General features: G+C 39.2%; 1 pseudogene; it reads right to left on the bottom strand.

The window, feature by feature from the left end:
* Positions 1 to 7,767: 7,767 nt before the first annotated feature.
* LOC125812415 (uncharacterized) lies at positions 7,768 to 16,558 on the bottom strand (annotated as a pseudogene).
* Positions 16,559 to 19,860: the final 3,302 nt, after the last annotated feature.

Below are 19,860 nucleotides of genomic sequence, written 5' to 3'. Positions count from 1 at the left end.
CGGCTAAACATTTGCCATCATGTTTCTTACCACACTTGGCACAAGTAAGCTTGATCATAGAATACCCATCACTATTGCCTCCTTGAGTTTAGGGTTACCTTATCCTTATTGACCATCAGGGAAGCATTAGAGGAGCTTTGCTTGGAAAACTTTTACCTGAACCTTTGTCGACCTTGCCCATTGGGCTTAGCATTGGAGAAGTTCCCCTCACTGGTCCTAGACCTCTCCACCTCTCTATTCATCTTCTTGAGATTTTTCTCCTCAATTTGTTCAACATGGACCATAAGACTTGAAATATTCATACTTGGGATAAGCATTGCCGGACGACAATCATTGACTACCAATTCAGACACTCCCTTCACAAACTTATTCATTCTTTCCCTTGAGTCCGCCACCATGGTTAGAGCATACTTAGATATTTGTGTGAACTTGAAAGAATACTTTTTCACACTCATACTCCCTTGTCGAAGGTTTATGAATTCTTGCATCTTTCGTTCCCTCAACTATAGGGGAAAGAACCTATCAAGGAATGCTTCTTTGAACACCTCCCAATCTATGGGACCCGCTCCTCTTGGTCTATCACCTTTCTATTTTTCATACCAAATTTGCGCTACGTCTTTTAGTTGGTAGGCGACTAGCTCCGCTTTTTCCTCTGAAGACACCCCCATGGCACCAAGTATCTTGCAAACCTCATCAACAAACCTTTGGGGATCCTCTTCCACCTTGGAACCAAGGAACTCGGGGGGATTCATCCTAGAAAAATCCCTCAACCTTGAAGCCATAAAATTCATATTAGTGTTCACTCAAGGACCAACATCCCTATTGGCTTGAGTCGTTATAGCTTGGGCTTGAGTTGTCATGGCTTGGGCCAGTGTTATCAAAGCTGACCTAATCTCCACATACATCATAACCGGAGGATCATTCAGAACTCCTTGATTCACATTTTCCTCTTCCACCCTTTTTGCGTTAGCCCTTCGTGTATTCATTTCCTGAAGACACAAGAGAAGGATTAGAAGGAAGATTTTATAGAGTTAAACTCTATGACACGACTTAAAAGTAATGAAAGAAGTGTAACTTCCAAAACATCTTATAGACTCTCACTCATAAATGTGGCGCGCTTCACACTATGAATAAGACTCTACTAGACGTGGCTTATGAGATATCATCCTAGAATCATTCTAAATCTTTTGCTCTGATTATCAAGTTTGTTACGACCCAAGGGTACCCCATAGATGTAACATGGCACATGGAACCCCAAAAGTCTCCAACTAAGCTTCTTAGCATATCATCACCACATAAGTAAAGAATAATACAGAATAGAAACACTTTTTTAGTCTTTAAATTTTTTTTCATCAAAGTAAAGCGAAAGTCTAGACATAGTCTCATTTAGCCATCTGCTACAATCAAGGTCTCAAAATAGGGTCACATTCCTTACAATAGAAATCCAAAAATAAAATACAAAGAAATGAAGAAAAAATCAAAATGTCATTTGTCCTCGGATCCATGAGGAAATACGACAAGCTTTGGAGAATAATCAATCCAAGCTTGAACAGGAGTGAAGGATCACCTAAAACGCCAGAACCTACACTTTGGGGAAAAAGGTAGAAGAAATATGGGTTAGTACAAAATTGCACTAAGAATGGTAGCCATGCACAAAACCATGAAAATATGCTAAGAAGGGACAATTTATTTGAAGATCATGCAATTTATCAAATTTGAGAATCAACATGAAAAGTAGAGTAAAGAGCATAATTCGTAAGCATATTCAACTTTATTAGTCATTAATTCATAATAGAAACCCACCATGAATACCCTCAAAGTATACTTGTGCCATGCATAAGTAAGATCCCATACTCCCATCTATGCTAAGTGAACTCCTTGAGCAACCATAGTTAATAATTCATCTTTTAATTACAATGGGAATAATCCTTAACTGACATAGACCATGTGAGCTTAAAATGGAATCTTGTGGCATCTCCACATCGAAAAGAGGTGTCCTACTTACCTAAGGTAGAACTAAGTGTATTAGCTTTTAGGTGGATCCACTAGCAAAAGACCTATGAGGGCACATAGTTATGGGATACATAGATTGTTACTAGAAATTCACCCTTTCTAACGGGAGAGTTTCCATCTCATGAGATACTTTATGGAAGTCCGTCCTTTCTAGCGGGGGAGCTTCCATCTCATATTCAATATCCACTCGGTGCTAAGCATTACTTCCCAGAATTACGTGTTTAGTCTTGAATTGCATTTACAAGTATGAAGGAGTTTCTTAACCCTTCATCCAACACAATTCATAAAGTAGCTCATAGATTCAATAGGTGAGAATGGACTTTCAGCCTTAGAATCATCATCTTGTGAGAAAAACTTTAACATCATGATAACTATGTATTTATGAGGATGAACTTTCAATTAACACAATAACTCGATTATAATCATGTTCATAAAGCATGCATACATGAAGCCCATAATTTGGCATTGTTCCCATGTCTTACCCTTCTTGGATCATGGATCAGATTCTTGCAATCAATATAGGGTTAATACATTCAACATGGATAATAATATGATCAATAGAACTTCATTACAACATTAAAATTCCATATAATTCACCTTACTACAATTCACCCACACCAAAGTCATAAATTAGGGTTATGGGGATTTCATGGATTCATGGGGGATTTTTATCATAAAAACACTATAAATCAGTAATTAAACAATAATATAAAATAGTTGACTCATTGAAAACATTTTGAGAAATAATCCATTACTTAGAATGGAAACCCTAGATTTTGAAGAATTGTATACTTTGAAATTGAGGGATTTAGGGCTTCATGGATGAAAGGATAACCATGAATCAAAACTACCATACCTTAATTGAAGATTCCTTACGAATTTGGGTAGAAAAGATGAGTTCTTGGCCCTAGACCTTGACTTCTTCTTCAATGGAGGTTTTAGAGAGGGAATTATTTGGGAGGGAATAAGTTTGTTTTGGGGTCTTGAATGAATGAACTAATTGAATTAGTTGAGGGGTCCATTAGGTTTATATAGTTAGTTTTAATTAGTATTAATGACCCTACTTAATTAATGAATTAACCCGAACCCCCTCCCTTAACTCTAACTAAAAACTAAATGACCAAATTACAGCCCTTACTCACGAGACCCCCACCCACAGACCGTGGGTGGGTCCATGAGTCGTGTTGGCTGCTTCGTGGTTTGTTATTGAAACTAGGAGAAACAAGGGAGGTCCATTCTTAATTCACGACCCCCATCTATGGGGCGTTGGTCCACCTACGGATCATTGGTGCCCTCTCGTGGGTAGGCTACCATTTTGGCTGCTTTTTGAGCTGCCTTAAGGTCTTCCTCAAGGACCCTTGGTAGGTCCTTGGGGGGTGGTCCCTTGACGTTTACACCCAAAAATAGGTATATTAAGTGTCAGAGGTTGTTTTACGACTCTAACCTTTACGTTAAACCTCATTTTGGCTACTAGTTTACATCTTAGGCTCTAGTTTAGTTTTACAAATTTTTGGGAATGTTACAAAGGTGCAGTTCATCAATAAAAAGTTGAGGTTTCTCCTAAGGGGGAGATGGTGTACTTCGTTTCCAGGGTCGCTTTTGTGTTTCTAATGTGGGTGAGTTGAGGCAGCAAATCCTTACTGAATCTCACAACTCTAGGTATTCCATTCATACAAGTGCCACTAAGATGTACCGTGATCTATGGGAAGTCTTTTTGTGGAACGACATGAAGAGTACATAGGCAAGCATGCGGATTGTACCGGTCAACTTGAGCCGTCGAGCTTCTTTTCCCAGGCCGGCCGGAGAAGGGCTTATACTGCTCGCAGATTTTGTGGCTAAGTGTTCTAACTGTCAACATTAAAAACTAGGAGGTAGAACATCAGAAACCCAAGAGGTATGACTCAAGAGATTAACATTCCTACATGGAAGTGGGAAGTGATAAATATGGACTTAATTACGGATTTACCTCGTACTCGCATACAACATGACTCCATTTGGGTGATAGTAGACCGAGTCACTAAGTCCGCTCACTTCTTGGCTGTCAAGACTACAGATTCAGCGGAGGACTATGCGAAACTCTACATGAATGATATAGTAAGGTTTCATGGGGTCCCCTTGTCTATCATCTCAGGTGAAGGTTCTCAACTTACCTCTAATTTCTGGAAATCGTTTCTGAAAGATCTTGGTACTCAAGCAAATCTCAGTACAACCTTTAATCCATAGTTGGATGGTCAGGCATAGCGTACCATTCAGACCTTAGAGGATATGTTGAGAGCTTGCGTGATCTATTCTAAGGACAGTTGGGATGATCACCTATCCCTTATAGAGTTCGCCTACAATAATAGTTTCAATTCTAGTATTCAGATGGCCCCATATGAGGCACTGTATGGGCGTAGATGTAGGTCCCCAATTGGTTGGTTTGAAGTAGGTGAAGTATCCTTGATAGAGTCCGATTCAATTCATGAGGCTATGTAAAAAGTTCAACTCATCAGAGATAGACTAAAGAAAGCTCAGAGTTGTCAGAAGTCCTATGCATATGTAAGGAGAAGGGACTTAGATTTCAAAATCGATGATTGGGTTTTCCTAAAGGTGTCACCTATGAAGGGGGTTATGATATTTGGCAAGAAAGGGAAGCTCAGTCCTAGATATGTAGGTCCTTACAGAATCCTGAAAAAGGTTGGTAATGTGGCTTATGAGTTGGAGTTGCCAGTAGAACTAGCAGCGGTTCATCTAGTCTTTCACATTTCATTGTTGAAGAAGTGTGTGGGTGATCCGACATCAATAGTAGCATCAAAGAGTGTGGCTGGGAAGGATAGTCTGACTTATGAGGAGGTGCATGTAGAGATTCTTGACCGTCAGCTTCGTAGGCTAAGAAATAAATAAGTCACTTCAGTGAAGGTTTTGTGGAGGAGTCAGTACGTAGAGGCAGCTACCTGGGAAGCAGAAGCAACCATGAAGGCCAAGTATCCTCACCTCTTTCTCTTCGATTCCGTTTCAGCTTGAGGTAATAGTTCCTCTACAGCCTTTAAGTTTACTCTTGCATAACATCAGTCTCAGTATCATGTTCCTTATGTTGTTCTTACATTTTTTGCATATTTGTATGTTCTTGGAACCCAGTTCAGCATGATATCAGTTTCTAGTACTTAGAGGTAGGGATAGCAGCTTCTTCCCCCTATAATTAGTTACTTTAGACTTTATTCGAGGACGAATGTTCCCAAGGGGGAGATATTGTAACACCTCAGAAATAAACTTGGACTTTGAAGCAGAAAACAATATAATTTGGTGAACCACGACATGGTTCACGAACCGTGAAAGGAACCAAGGTTCGTCAACGTTCCTGTGGTTTATGCCCACCCAGAAGTGGTGGAACACGAGACACTTCACAGGCCTTGGACCACCAACCAAGCAATGGGAAGGCTCGTGGAGGCCAGGTAGGACCAACCCAAAGCCAGACCTCAGACCACGGAGTTCACCACGGGTAGTGATTTTGATGACGGGCTGTGGGAGGGTTGTCGTCCTCCAGCCAGTAGACCCCCAGCCCAAGTGAAGGACCACGGTGGCCTTCACGGTCTGTGGTCCTCCACATGGACTCTTAGAAGGCTCGTGGAAAGGACCCCTAGAACTAGTAGCATTGGCCAAGAACCACGAGCCACTTGATGGGTCATGGTCCCAACGACGGACCATCAGTGGTGCCGTGGTTGGCCTCCGTCAGCTTTTAAGTCAGGGTCATTTTGGTCTTTTCCACTTAGAATTGGGCATTTAAACTACATCATTTAATACCTAAACTACGTCATTTTACTCTGTTTAAGCCTAGTTATTTAGTCAGAACCTACAAAAAACCTTTATTCTAAAAAATCACCAAAACTCAGAGCAAAAAGAGAAGAAAGAGTCAACCAGCCCCTCAAGAGCACGCAACATGTTTTCTTCCGTTCCTGCCATGAAACCGTAGGATTTCTCCATAGATTTCGTCACCAGGAACGTGGGATTTCACCAGTGTGTTCCTTTTATCTAGTAGGTCCCTAGAACTCAATTATATTCTTAATTCTCTATATCTTGTTCAGACCTAGGGTTTCTAAAACAATGGATAATTGTTATGACTTAGCTGTTGTAGTATTCGTAATCATATTATCATTTTTCTTGGAAAGTTTGCTTAGTTCCTTGCATGAAACTTAGAACCCTAGTTGTGTAGATTCTCTTAGTTCATAAATTACACTAGCTAGGTTAGTTAAACACGTAATCATGCTCAAGATTTCAAATGTCAAATTATCAGTACATAAATGTTGCAATCTCAGATTGCATGTCAGCATTTGAGTTATTCAGTATTTCAGCTACATTTCAGTCATATACATATTCAATTGGGAGTAGACTTAACAATGAGTTGGGCTAGGGTTCAACGTACCCTTATAGTCCTAAAACTATGTGCCCCTATAGGATTATAAGTCCCCTCTGTTGGGCATCAGATTTAGTGGTCACGCTAGTCATGCCTTTATACCCCTGGCAATGTATATTGGGTCCTCTCGATGGGGTGTATACATTGGTCTCCTCGTTTAGCTCATGTGGTTTTATGTCAGTTAATAGTAGCTCTCACAGTCAGACTCTCAGTTCATTTGTCCAAGTTTTCAATATATACTTTAGTATTCAGTTCAACATGTCATGTTCATGATTAGTACTTGGTCATTGCATTCAGTTTATATTTTCAGTTATGTTTTCAATATTTATAGTATTTCTCAGTTATGCCTTGTTTCAACTTAGATATGTTTGATCAGTTTAGTATCTATATCCTTCATGCTCAGTAGATTCAAAGTTTTGACGCATACTATGCGCTACATCCTTTCATGGTGTAGGTTCAAGTACTCAACATCCAGATCACGTTAGATCTATTCTCGGTCCGTATTCAGCAGCTTCAGAGGTGAGTCCTCATATTTTGAGGACAACAGACATGCGTTCCATCTATTAAGTTTATCTTTAAGTATTGTTAAATTCTGAGTTGTTTTTATACTTCAGACTAGTTGGGTATTCCCCACTTTAAGTTATCAATTGATTTTGCTTCCGCATTAGTTAATGTTTTCATTTAGATATCTTTCAGTATGTTTATAATATGCCAGCTTCAGGGTTAGCATGGGGTCACTCGTGATCCTAGGTCCCGTGTTACGTCAAGGTGGTAGCCTCGAGGCATGACAACGTGTGTAACTAGATATGGTTCATAGGAGTTCCTTGTAATGTCGTTTGAGCTAACCAATGCCCTATCTATGTTTTGCAACTTAATTAACAATGTACTGTTTGACTATCTTGATGATTTTGTGGTTGTGTATCTTGATGATATTGTCATTTATAGTCGAACATTGGATGAAAATGTTAATCACTTGAGTATGGCTATTTCTCATTTGAGGGAGTATGCACTTTATTTTAAAATGGAATAGTGTGAATTTGCTCAAAAAGAGAATAAGTTTTTGGGGCATCTTGTTATTAAAAACAAAATTCGAATGGATCCTAAGAAAGTGCAGGCCATTGTTGATTGGCAAGAACAGCGCAACGTGAAGGATTTGAGATTGTTTCTTGGGTTTGCTAACTATTATAGGAAATTTGTTGTTGGTTATTCGAAAAGGGCAGCGACTTTGACTTATTTGTTGAAGAAAGATGTTAAGTGGGTGTGGTCAGTAAGGTATGAAGAAGGTTTTAAGAAATTGAAGGAAGCTTTTGCATCTGAACAAATACTTAAGTTGCCTGATTTTGAGTTCCCATTTGAGGTGCATACTAATACAGCTGACAAAGTTCTTGGGGGCTTGTTAGGGCAAGAAGGTCATCCTGCGGCCTTTGAAAGTCAAAAACTGAATGATACAAAGCAAAGATATTAGACTTATGAGAAAGAGATGGTTGTTGTTGTACATTGTCAGTCCGCACCACAAAGCGAGTTCCAAGCAAATAAACTCTCCAAACCTGCAAACAATATACAACAACAACCATCTCTTTCTCATGAGTCGAATATCTTTGCCTTGCATTATTAAGTTTTCGACTTCCAAATGCCACATGCTGACCTTCTAGCTCTAACACGCCCTCATTAGCTTTGTCAAATGCATCAGTATGCACCTCAAATGGCAACTCAAAATTAGGCAACTTAAGTATTGGTTCAAATGCAATAGCTTTCTTGAAGTTCTGAAAAGCTTCTTCACACATTACTGACCATACCCACTTAACATCTTTCTTCAAAAAATCAATCAAAGTTGTTGCCCTTTTCAAATATCCAGCAATAAATTTCCTGTAATAGTTAGTCAATCCAAGAAACGATCTCAAATACTTCATGATGCGCGGTGCTTGCCTATCAACAATGGCCTGAACTTGCTTAGGATCCATTCAAATTTGATTTTAACTAAGAAGATACCCCAAAAACTTAATCTCTTTCTGAGAAAATTCACACTTTTCCATTTTAACATAAAGTGTATACTCCCTCAAACGAGACATAACCATACTCAAGTGATTAACTTGTTCATCCAATGTTTGACTATAAATGACAATATCATCAAGATACACAACCACGAAATCATCAAGATAGTCAAACATTACATTGTTCATTAAGTTGGAAAACGTAGTCGGGGCATTGGTTAGCCCAAACGACATTCCAAGGAATTCATAAGAACCATATCTAGTTACACACGTAGTCTTAGGCTCATCGCCTTCAGCTATTCTAACCTGCCATCAGCCTGCCCTAAGATCTAACTTAGTGAACCAACATGCCTTGCTCAACGTGTCCATTAGATCCTGCACCAATGGAACCAGATACTTGTTCTTCACCGTTGCCTTGTTCAGCGCCCTGTAGTCCACACACATTCTCATCTTTCCATCATGCTTCTTTTGAAATAAAATAGGTGCACCATAGGGAGCCTTAGATGGCTGAATTAGTCAGACATCCAGCAATTCATTCAATTATTGACGCAGTTCAGCCAACTCGTTCAGATCCATACGATAAGGAGCATGTGCAGGAGCAACCGTACCAGGCAACAACTCGATTTTATGATCTATATCCCTCCTTGGTGGCAGGTTATTTAGAAATTCAGGCGGCATTACATTAACATATTGTTTCAACATTTCAGCCACACAATCATGCACTTCTACCGTGACATCATGTTTCAATTTGACTAACGCAACAAGGATAGTTGTATCAACCTTCTTCAAACATTTGTAAATCGATATAGCAGACAACAAATTCCCTTGTCTTTCTTCTTTGCCATTTTTCATGATCATTATCCCATCTAAGTGAGGAAATAGAACAAACTGGAATTTCCTCAAAAAATCGATCCCAAGTATAATTTCAAATTCACCTAGCGGCATCACCATCAAATTATTTTTTCCACCCAATTTCCAGTCGACATAGACACCCCATAAGTCATGCCCACAATGTCTTGTGCCTTATAATTGACTTTATTGACATAGGAAGGACTTTTAGTCAACTTAAGCCCCAATTTTGCAGCAATCTTAACATCCACAAATGTATGAGTAGCCCCTGTATCAACCATATCCAATACACGTTGTTCCTTAAATTTCATTTCTATGTTAATTAGTGAATCATGCGGATTCTATGAATTCGACGCCTCTTCAACATTATTAACCAACACAATTTGGTTGAAAGACAAACCCAACAGATTCACCATGGCAGCCACGACTTCTTCTTGCTACTCACCTTGATTCAACTTTCTAGCAAGCAAAGCATTTAGTCTTTCCTGGTTTGGACAAGCTTAAGCCAGATGAGGACTACCACAAGTCCAAAGGCCCTTTGAATTGCCATCCTTGTTTGTTGGCCTGTCTTTATATCCTTTATTCATTGGTGCCTTCTCCTTGTCATTAGGATTGTCCTTACGATTCTCCCTTTTCCAGTTTCCTTTCTTCTCACCCTTTTTCTTAGATTTTGAAGTAGAAGGAACATTACTTGTAGGTCGAGTTGACCAGAAATCTACCAACGAATCAGCACCAGCAATTACCCCTGGCAGATCTTTAACATTCTGCCTCCTAAGTTCATTTTGAGCCCAACCTTGCATACCTGAAATGAAGTTATGTATTTTATCCTCATCAGACATATTTTGCATACCTAAAATCACAGAGGTAAATTCCTTCATGTAGTCCCACATTGAACCATTCTGCCTTAGTCTCTTCAACTTGTCTCTTGCAAGCCATGGTGCGTTGCTAGGGAGAAATTGATCACACATTTCTTTCTTTAATTTCGTCCAATTATCAATTATGGGTCTACCAGCACTCTTATCATTCGTATTTCGAGTTCTCCACCAAAGTATAGCATCACCAATCAAATACATAGTTGTGATATTCAACTTTTCCATTTTAGGCACCCTTGCAACAGTGAAATATTATTCCATGTCCTAGATGAAATTCTCCAATTTCTTAGAACTTCTTACGCCACCAAAGACTTTAGGTTCCAGAATTCTTACCTTAGAAGATTCTCCACGAGTTGATCCCAACGTAGCAACAACCCACCTTGACACAATTTTTTACACGAAGATCTTTATTTTCCTTGTGCAGTCCATATATTTGTAGTGTCACTGCCTCATGAAAATTTAAAATTCTTAGCCATGTGATTGTGTATATCAGCACGATATACACCGATCTAACTCCAAAACTTTTCAAATTCCTGTCTCAGACCAACAATCTACGTTAGAAGGTCCACCAACGTTAGATCATCCCAATATTCATCTGTGATCCCAATAAAGGTCTCAACTCTATGCAATAGTTTCTGAATTTCAATGTTTGTCACTATCGTTCCGCTGTACTCTGATACTAATTGATAAATGGGCGATTGTTTTTGCTAACACCTCTTATAGGCAGTCTACAACTCTTGCAAACTTCAGCCTTAACCCTCTCACGTTATTGACTATGTCTGAAAGACTTAACTTAATTTTAAGTAGCATTTCAAAGTAACAAACACACAACAACATACGAGAACACTTCCCAACCTTTATTAATATCAAATAATTCAAAGGAAAGGTCTCACAATTTTTTTCTAAGGACAGAACATTCCTCTTGTGCCATAGAACGAATTTCCACCTTATAAAATTTCTTTTGCTAACACCTTTTATAGGTAGTCTGCAACTCTTGCAAACTTCAGCCTTAACCCTCTCACATTTTTGACTAAGTCTAAAAGACTTAACTTAATTTTAAGCAGCGTTTCAAAGTAACAAACATATAACAACATACGAGAACATTTCCCAACCTTTTTTAATATCAAATCAACCAAAGGAATGGCTTCACAGATTTGTTCTAAGGCCAAAACATTCCTCTTCTGCCTTAGAACAAATTTCCATTTTATAAACTTTTGCACAAGGCAGTTAGGGCAGTTACAAAAGTTGGTTACATCCACCAAGTGCTTAACACTTGTCCTGAAAAGATTTAAACTAAGTCTAACAACTATATTCTAAGAGATAGAATATAATTTGAATTTAAATATATCAAGACCATGCGCCTAGCATATATCTATTTTGACCTTAGTTTTATTAAGGAAAATCTGGTAATTTATGCCAACACTTGTAAATGCCTTTGTTTTTCCATTGTCAAGTCCCACAGCCTTGACTTGTCAAGACAACACACTGCCTTGCCTTGCCGACGACACTGCAAACACGTATGCCCTGAGGTGCCACACGCCTTTCTTTGCCTTGCACGTCCAAGCAGCCTTGAGAACACCCAAGCACCTTGAATTCTTTGCTAACCACTAACACTTAGCCGCACGATTGCACTTTTTTGCCCACATACATGCCAAGACCAATGCCCAAATCCTTGCTATGCTCACACGAAGTTTGCATAGTTAGACTACGGTTCTAACATACCAATTGCACCACATGACCTCTATGTCCTCATCGAGACTGATTTGAGATAGTCATCGATTTGGACATCAAACTACCATAATCCTTATCTCTTTCCCAGACTGTATCAACCACATTCTTGCCTTCCCAATTAAGTAAGAACTCAGTCTTCATGTTCTTTTTAGTTGTGCCCACAAACTGGTGATCAAGGATCCTTTCTATCTCCTGATCAAACTACATAGGTACATATGTAGGAGCTCTTTTCGACATGTTCCTGCCCGGATCATCTGCATCTGCAAAGTAAGATTTTTAAGAAACTCATATGAAAATTATGATGAATCTTCAACCTTTCTGGAAATTTCAATCTATAAGCAACTTCACCCAATTTTTGAACCACTTCAAGTGGGCCATCGTATTTAGGAATCAATCCCCGATGTCTAGTCTTATTTACAATTTGTTTCCAGATTTGAGAAGTAAGTTTTAGCAACACTTGGTTACCCACATTGAAATCTAATGAGCGACAATGATGATCAACATATTTCTTTATGCACCGCTAAGCCTTGCGCAAACTGTCTTGAGCTTAAAAAATCATTTTAAGTATGTCCCTTGCAACCCTTTATGCTGCTGGACACTTCCCTTGATTCTTGGTCTTAGCAACATCTAATGGTATAATCAGCTGCCTGTCTAAACCAATTTCGGAAGGGTTTATCTATGTTGCTGCTGACGACTTATATAGGTTATAGCAAAACTGTGCAGTGTCAAGAAAAGCAACCCAATTCCGCTGACTTGCTGTCACAAAGTGCCTCAAATATTCTTCTAGCGAATGATTAATCCTTTATGTTTGTCTATTTGTTTGTGCATGGTTTGCAGTAGATAATTTCAGATCAGTTCCCATCATATTGAACAAAGCTGTCCAAAACCTGCCCGTGAACCGCGTATCCTTATCACTCACAATATCAGTTGGAACACCAAAGCATTTAACCATGTACTTATAGAATAATTTAGCAGCAATCTCAGATGAACATAAGTTAGGTGCAACAATAAAAATGGAATATTTCAAAAAATCTATCTACCACAACCGTAATAGATGCCATGCCATCTACTTTAGGAAAACCAAAAATGAAATCCATGCTTACCAACAACCAAGGCCTTTTAAATCCCCCCTTTAAAATGAAGTAGATTGTCCACGATCTAGTACCGCCTCATAGTCCCATCTTCAACTTGACCCATCCATTTTATGTATAATGAGTCATTCAAATCACATAACCTGATGTTATCAAGAAAATCAATATCAAGTTTTGAAATATCTAACGTAAATTATTGGTCTGAGACATGTATTTGATTTTTATTGGAGTGAAATCTATTTGTTGATTTGACGTATCCGGGTGCTTCATCCAATACTAAGCGTCCACGGTCGTTCAATAGTAATGTAATCCAACTAGTGAGTTGGGGTCGAGTCCCAAGGGAGCGGTTTGTAATCGAGAATTAAGAGAGAAACAAAAACTACACAAAAGTCAATTATAGCTAAAGACTTGTATGTAGAAAAACATATCAAATTAAAGGGTGACACAATTGTCAATTACTAAAAGGGGATTTGTAGTCAATTATCAACTAGACGTAGCAAATAAAATAGAGATATGAATACACAAACGAGATTCTTGGGATGTGATAGGAATATGGGCTAAAATAAACAACCGGGTAAATGCTATTGATAGTAAATCACTATAAATTGGTAACTAAGCTAGACTTTAGTGGGGGTAAATTTTCTCTCGAACAATTTACCCCGAATCAAATCAATTTCTCTCAAACACCAATAAGCATCAATGAAACACAACCTTCGCCTTAGTCCATTCACTCTCTAGAGCTGAATGTGTGGGAGAGGGTTTAGGATTTACTCTCTCGAGCTGAACCCAAGACAACCCAATAACCACAGACTATTGATTCAGTAGTTTTGGTTTTAAAACCTTTCTCTCGAGCAAGTAAAAAACACGAAGTTAAATTTTTATTTGAAACTACAACCCCATTAAATTCAAACACAACTACTGAACGAAATCACCTTTAAACAGAATATTAACTATCTATTAGCAATACCCAACAGTAAATTCAACCCATATTCACATAATCACACCCCAAATATTGGAGGTTTAGCTAGACATAGTAAAGAGATAGAAATCGATACCAAAAAATGTTTCCATCAAATGGGTACGGTAGATATTGTCTTTACACATGTCTAAGATGAAGAATCTTCAATACCCACTTCCAATTTCTTAAAAATGGAAATCTTTAAATCTTCAAAACTAAGGAATAAAGTCTCCAAAACTCTACATTCTAAAAACAAAATAATGTTTGATATTCTAAAATTCGATACTGATTGCATACTAAACTAAAAGTTCAAACAAGTATTTATAGTTGTCAAAAAGTGTGCTGCGAAGGACCACTCGGCGCAGTTAGTCCGGATCACCGATCCAGTCGGCGATCTGCCCTTTGGTTTGGTTCATCGCCTTTCTATATTAGCCTTGAGCAACTTCAAATTCTGTAACGTTGGGTGATGGAGTACTGCATCGCGGAATTGTGCGGTGACTCACTGACTGCTCCTTTATCTCACTGATTTGATTTTCTCTTTCAGAGCTTGGCACACTGGAACATTAGGCGAGACCATAGCCATTTGGTGACTTACCTAATGGTTTAGGCGATCCTCAGGCCGCCTTTTCTTTTTTTTCCTTTCAGCTGCCTTGTTCCTTTCTGCCCCATAGTGTCCAAGCTTTGTCTTTAACTCCAAATACATGAAACTCAAGGATTTTCATCAGTTATTGAGACAAAATATGCATTTGAGGACACTAAATCTATCAAAATAAATCCCTAGAAGTGTTTCAAATCATGGACTCATCAACACCCCCAACTTAAACTTTTGCTTGTCCTCATGTAAAACTCAAGTTCAGCAGTTCAAAAAGGATGTCTTAAACAGTGCTACACAAGACTTAATCATGAATGCACACAAAAAGATTCAACTTACTCGTGCAAGGATCAATTGTGCACTCTAAGATTCAAGTTGTGACTCACCATTACCAAAGAATCTCCAGCTTACTATACACGCTTCAAATGCATGTTCAAGCTCAACAAAGGTATTCAAATGCCCTCACACAAAGAATGATTCCATATTCAGTAAATGGTTCAATCATTTAAAGTTCTTGAATCAAGATCAACACTCACATTCACAAAGATAAACACAATGCATGATTTCACCGATAGGTTTGCCCTTATTTTCCAATCGACTTTTGCTTCAGCTCATTCAATATCAAAAAGGTCTTTTCAAGGCCTGTAATGTGGTTGAGTGTAATGGTATGGTCATTTAGGCTTATAGGCTAAAATCCTCATGAAATGTGATGTGAACAACACCTTATTTCCTTCTCTTTATCATTTTCATTCAAGCTCCAAAGTCACCACTTATTCATCTTCCATGGGTAATTGGAAACCCCATTTTCTTTGTATTTCCACAACCTTATTCCACAACTTTTTCTTTACTTTTTTTTCTTTTTCAATATTTTCTTCTTCTGTTTTTTTAAATGGAGGGGTTCCATTTTTTTTCTCAAAACATGGGTAAAAGGGACTTCTTTTACATTTTCTTGATTTGCCTTCTCTTTTCACCACATCCCCAATATAGGCTTTTAGACTAAGTTGGCTATTTAAACAAACCACATATCATGAGGATTATGGGTAATGGGTCAATAAAAGGTAGTAATGTTATCAAGTTTCTTCCAAGAAAAAGGTTAAGGCTCAAAGGGTGCTCAAAAGAGGTTCACACACTCACCAGGTAAGCCACAAAAGAGGTATAATGTTAAATTGGTTCATTCTATAAAGTTACCTAAGATCATCTCAAGAACTTGCATCACTTAGTCAACTAGACCAACGGGGAAAATTCTAGGTGTCATCGCACATGGCTCACAGTAAGCTCATCACACAAGGCATTGACACCAATGTAAAACAAGACTTCACACTTTCGTTAGTGTGCAATGCTCATCACAGGAGACTCAATTCGATACTTGGCTAGTCACAACGAGATGCAAAAAGTTCACATATTGTCTATGCAACTTCAATTGGCCTCGTCGTAGCCGCACATTCATTTTTGTTTGATTATGAGTATTATTCGAGTCATTGGTATTGATCAAAACCGGTACTCTAATTTGCAAGAGAATAGCCACATTCAACACATACAAGAGGTGGCAACTTTTTTCAAAAGGGTCAAAAATCATTTACAATTAAAAGCAGGGAGCCACAAGCTCAAGCATCCACAAAAGCAGTGTAAAAGCACAAATTTTAGCTTAAAGCCCAAATATAAACACAACAAGAATTACGAATGTCACACAAAAGGTGGGCCTTACCCCACCACAAATAAAAGCATTTGTCCTCTAATGCAAACAAAATTATCCAAAAGACAACATGAAAGTAAGATAGAGAGAGAGGTAAAGATGGAATCCTGTCTACACAGTCGCTTCATCTGTCTGGGCATCAGTCTGGACTTGGGCATCAGTGCCCGGAGTTACCTCAAAAGGAACAGTAGTACCAGATCCACCAGGAATTTCCACAGGTGTATCCGCCAAAGAGTTCTGCACAGTTGCACAGAATCCCTGGGCCCCTGAAGGAATAGAGGGGCCTCGGGGAGTAGTTTCCCTATCAGAATTTGACCTCTTGCCATTGCCTTTATCTCTAGGTGGAGGTTCTTGTCTTCCTTCTTGGGAGGCTTTCATCTCCTTTCATTTATTTTGGAATTCTGTGCTCTGATCTCTCGGGGTGGCATGATTCTGCAACAACTTTTGGTCTAACCATATTTGCAAAGCATCGAGAAAAAGTTAAGAAAATCATCAAACAAAAGCACAGAAAATCATACAAACTCACCGAACCGGTCGACGAGTTGCCCAATTGCTTTGGCAAGGTAAATCGGGCTTGTCCTAAGGATTGGCTTTAAAACTATTGAGATTTGCCATTAGGAAGGGTCTTTCGGCGAATCACCAACAACTTTCGGCGAGCAAGGATTAGCTCACCGAGAGTTACAGTGCAAAAAGGGTTTAGAGGTGCAGACAAAGGGCGATCAAGAAGACTTTCGGCAAGTCACCGAGTGCCCTCGGCAACCTCAGGCTTCTCGCCGAAAGTTATAGAACCAACATCAATTAAAGTATGAAATTAAAGGGGAGATGGGGACATTAGGTGAACCGTCGAGTGGTTCGGCGAGCTCGACCCAGCTGCCAAATGACCAAACGTGCCTACTTTCAACCCAACTTCTCAAATTTAACTGCGCAACCCCGAAAACAAGATCAAAACATGCACAACTCAAATTCAAATGAGACCCATAACACCCATTGCCCTGGGATACTCAGACTTCTTTCAATTTTCCCAAATTTGGCCAATTGATGACATTTGCCCTTAAGACGATGTCACCCGCTCTATCATTGGGCAAATTACGTTGTTTGGCACAAATACGGGCTACTCATAATTCACCAACTATACTAGACAACATGCAAGCACAACCCCACAAAATTTAAATCATTTCAACGCAGAAGAATACAGAATTTCAACAATAAAACAATACGGGAAAGATTATCATATTAAAATAGGCATTCAAGCATACTAATCCTATCAGAGAGTCCCAACACACGATAATCAAGATAATAATGTTGCAAATGAGTATAATTTAGATAAAAATGACCTCGGGGTTTGGAAAACCAACCTTTCATGCCGATTAAGATAAGATTGAAATGCTAGGCGACAATGTAATCCAACTCGAAGAACCAATCAACATCTAAAATACTTCTTGAAATGCATCAATATATCAACTAAGGTGCAGGTGTGTGTTTGTGATGATTTAAAGTGAGGGAAAGCGAAGAGTTTGTAATATTAAATCTTAGGCCTTTTAAAAACCATTCAGTTCTTGCCCAATCGACGACTTTAGTCATGCTCACCGACCTACATAGTGAAATGCCAAATGGTCTCTTACCTTGTTGAGTTTTACAGGGCCTTCAGTTGATTTGGGAGTCCAAACGACAATATAGATCGCGATCGCCGACCTGGTTGGTGACTCGCAAATAATTTCATGGGCTCACCAAATTTTACAGACTCCAATGTAAAATTTTATTGAGTCGAACGGTGGTCTGGATTGCGGTCGCCGACTGGACCTTTAGCTCACCACTCTGCATTTTTCAAAATTTCACACCTTTTGTCCTGCACATTCAGCACACCATTATTCACCGAAACAAAAATGAAAGCAAATAAGAAAACTTGGGTTGCCTCCCAAGCAGCGCCTTAGTTAACGTCATAAGACAACGTAAGTCCACCTTCAAACCTCATTCTTTGGGTTAGCCAAAGTATCACTAGGCAAACCCCCTTGCTGTCTCAGGTTGAGATGAGATGATATATAACCCATTTAGGTGTCCAACTGCTTGATTGACACTGAATGGGAGATGACGGTCTGGCTAAGGGTAGACACAACTTCTTTCATTTCTTTTAAAATCTTGTCTGACCCTTTAACTTTGATGAGGATACGAGAGAGCATATCCTTCGACCTACCACCTTCCAAATCCTTTGGCTTTTGGTGCTCGTGGGGAGGTACATACCTATCCTTCTCCCATACTTCCAATTCGAATTATGGTCCCTCCATTCATGATCTTGATCTTTCCAACCTTCATCCCTAGCCCAATTTGGTTACCACCCTACCTCGGGTAGTTTGAACGATAACCACCACCTTGGTTGGCTAGGAAATTTACCTCTTCATTATACAAAGCCTCAAACTTGGACTCATCTAGATTAGCACAGCCGACACTCACGACATTTACACTTGGAGCACCAATTCCCATGACATTTTTAGACAAAATGTCAAGTTGTGTCATGATCTTGGCCATGTTATGGTCCCTCTCTTGGTCCTTCTCCATCTATTCTTTAGTCAACTTGAACATGAGAGGGGAGACCTGGTCTTCACGGGTATACCACACCCTATTTATGGTAGTCATGCCATCCAAGAGCTGAGCTGCTATCACATAAGGTTGCTGCATCAAACCTCCTAGATAAAGTTGGTCAGCAACACCCTTATTTACCGAATCAAGACACCTGTAAAAATACTACAGCAACACGTTATCTGGAAAACCATGGGTTGGGCATTGAAGCACCAACTTCTTGAATCGCAGCGAAGTTTCATGAATTGGCTCGCCTTCTAGATGCTTAAATCTCTGAATGATGTCCCGAAGAGCCATCATCTTCAAGGGAGGGAAAAATCACACTTGAAATGTGGTGACCAACTTCTCCCACGAAGTGATTGATTCACGTGGAAATTCAGGCAGCCACTTGCACGCTTCTCCCATAAAAGATAACGGGAACAACCTCAACCAGACCAATTCTTGGGAGATATTCTTGAAAGAGAATGGTCCGCATACATCCAGGATGCTTCTAATATGCTCATGGGGATCCTCATGAGCCAAACCACTTAAAAGCCCTTTTAGTTTCAAGAGTTGCAACATAGTACTCTTGATGTGAAATACCGCATTCCCTTCGGTCGGAGGCAATCAAATGGGACCAATACCTCCCATGAGATGGGGATCATTAGCATGAGGCTTGTTAACATCGTTGAGGTTTCCGATGTCGTCTTGATGGCCTACTTGGCTGCCATTGCTGCCGTTTACGCTCATACTTCCTTTTTTCAACACAAACAAGCAAAACGACACTGAAAATAAAGTAAGTAGAATTATAACTAACAAGAGCAAAATTCAACTTAACTAAAAATTCTCAATCAACACCACTCCTCGGCAGCGGCGCCATATTGATTTGACGTATCCGGGCGCTTCATTCAATACTAAGCATCTACGATCGTTCAATATTAATATAACCCAACTAGTGAGTTGGGGTCGATTCCCAAGGGAGAGGTTTGTAAACGAGAATTAAGAGAGAAGGAAGAACTTCCCTCAAGTCAATTATAGCTAAAGACTTATACGAAAAAAAACATATCAAATTAAAGGGTGACACAAGTGTCAATTACCCAAGGGGGATTTGTAGTCAATTATCAACT

Source organism: Solanum verrucosum, unplaced genomic scaffold (genome assembly GCF_900185275.1).
Source record: "Solanum verrucosum unplaced genomic scaffold, falcon-dt-bn FXZP01000159.1, whole genome shotgun sequence".
Lineage (NCBI taxonomy): Eukaryota > Viridiplantae > Streptophyta > Magnoliopsida > Solanales > Solanaceae > Solanum > Solanum verrucosum.
Note: the sequence above shows the minus strand (reverse complement) of the source record. Positions and strands in the feature narration are given on the sequence as shown.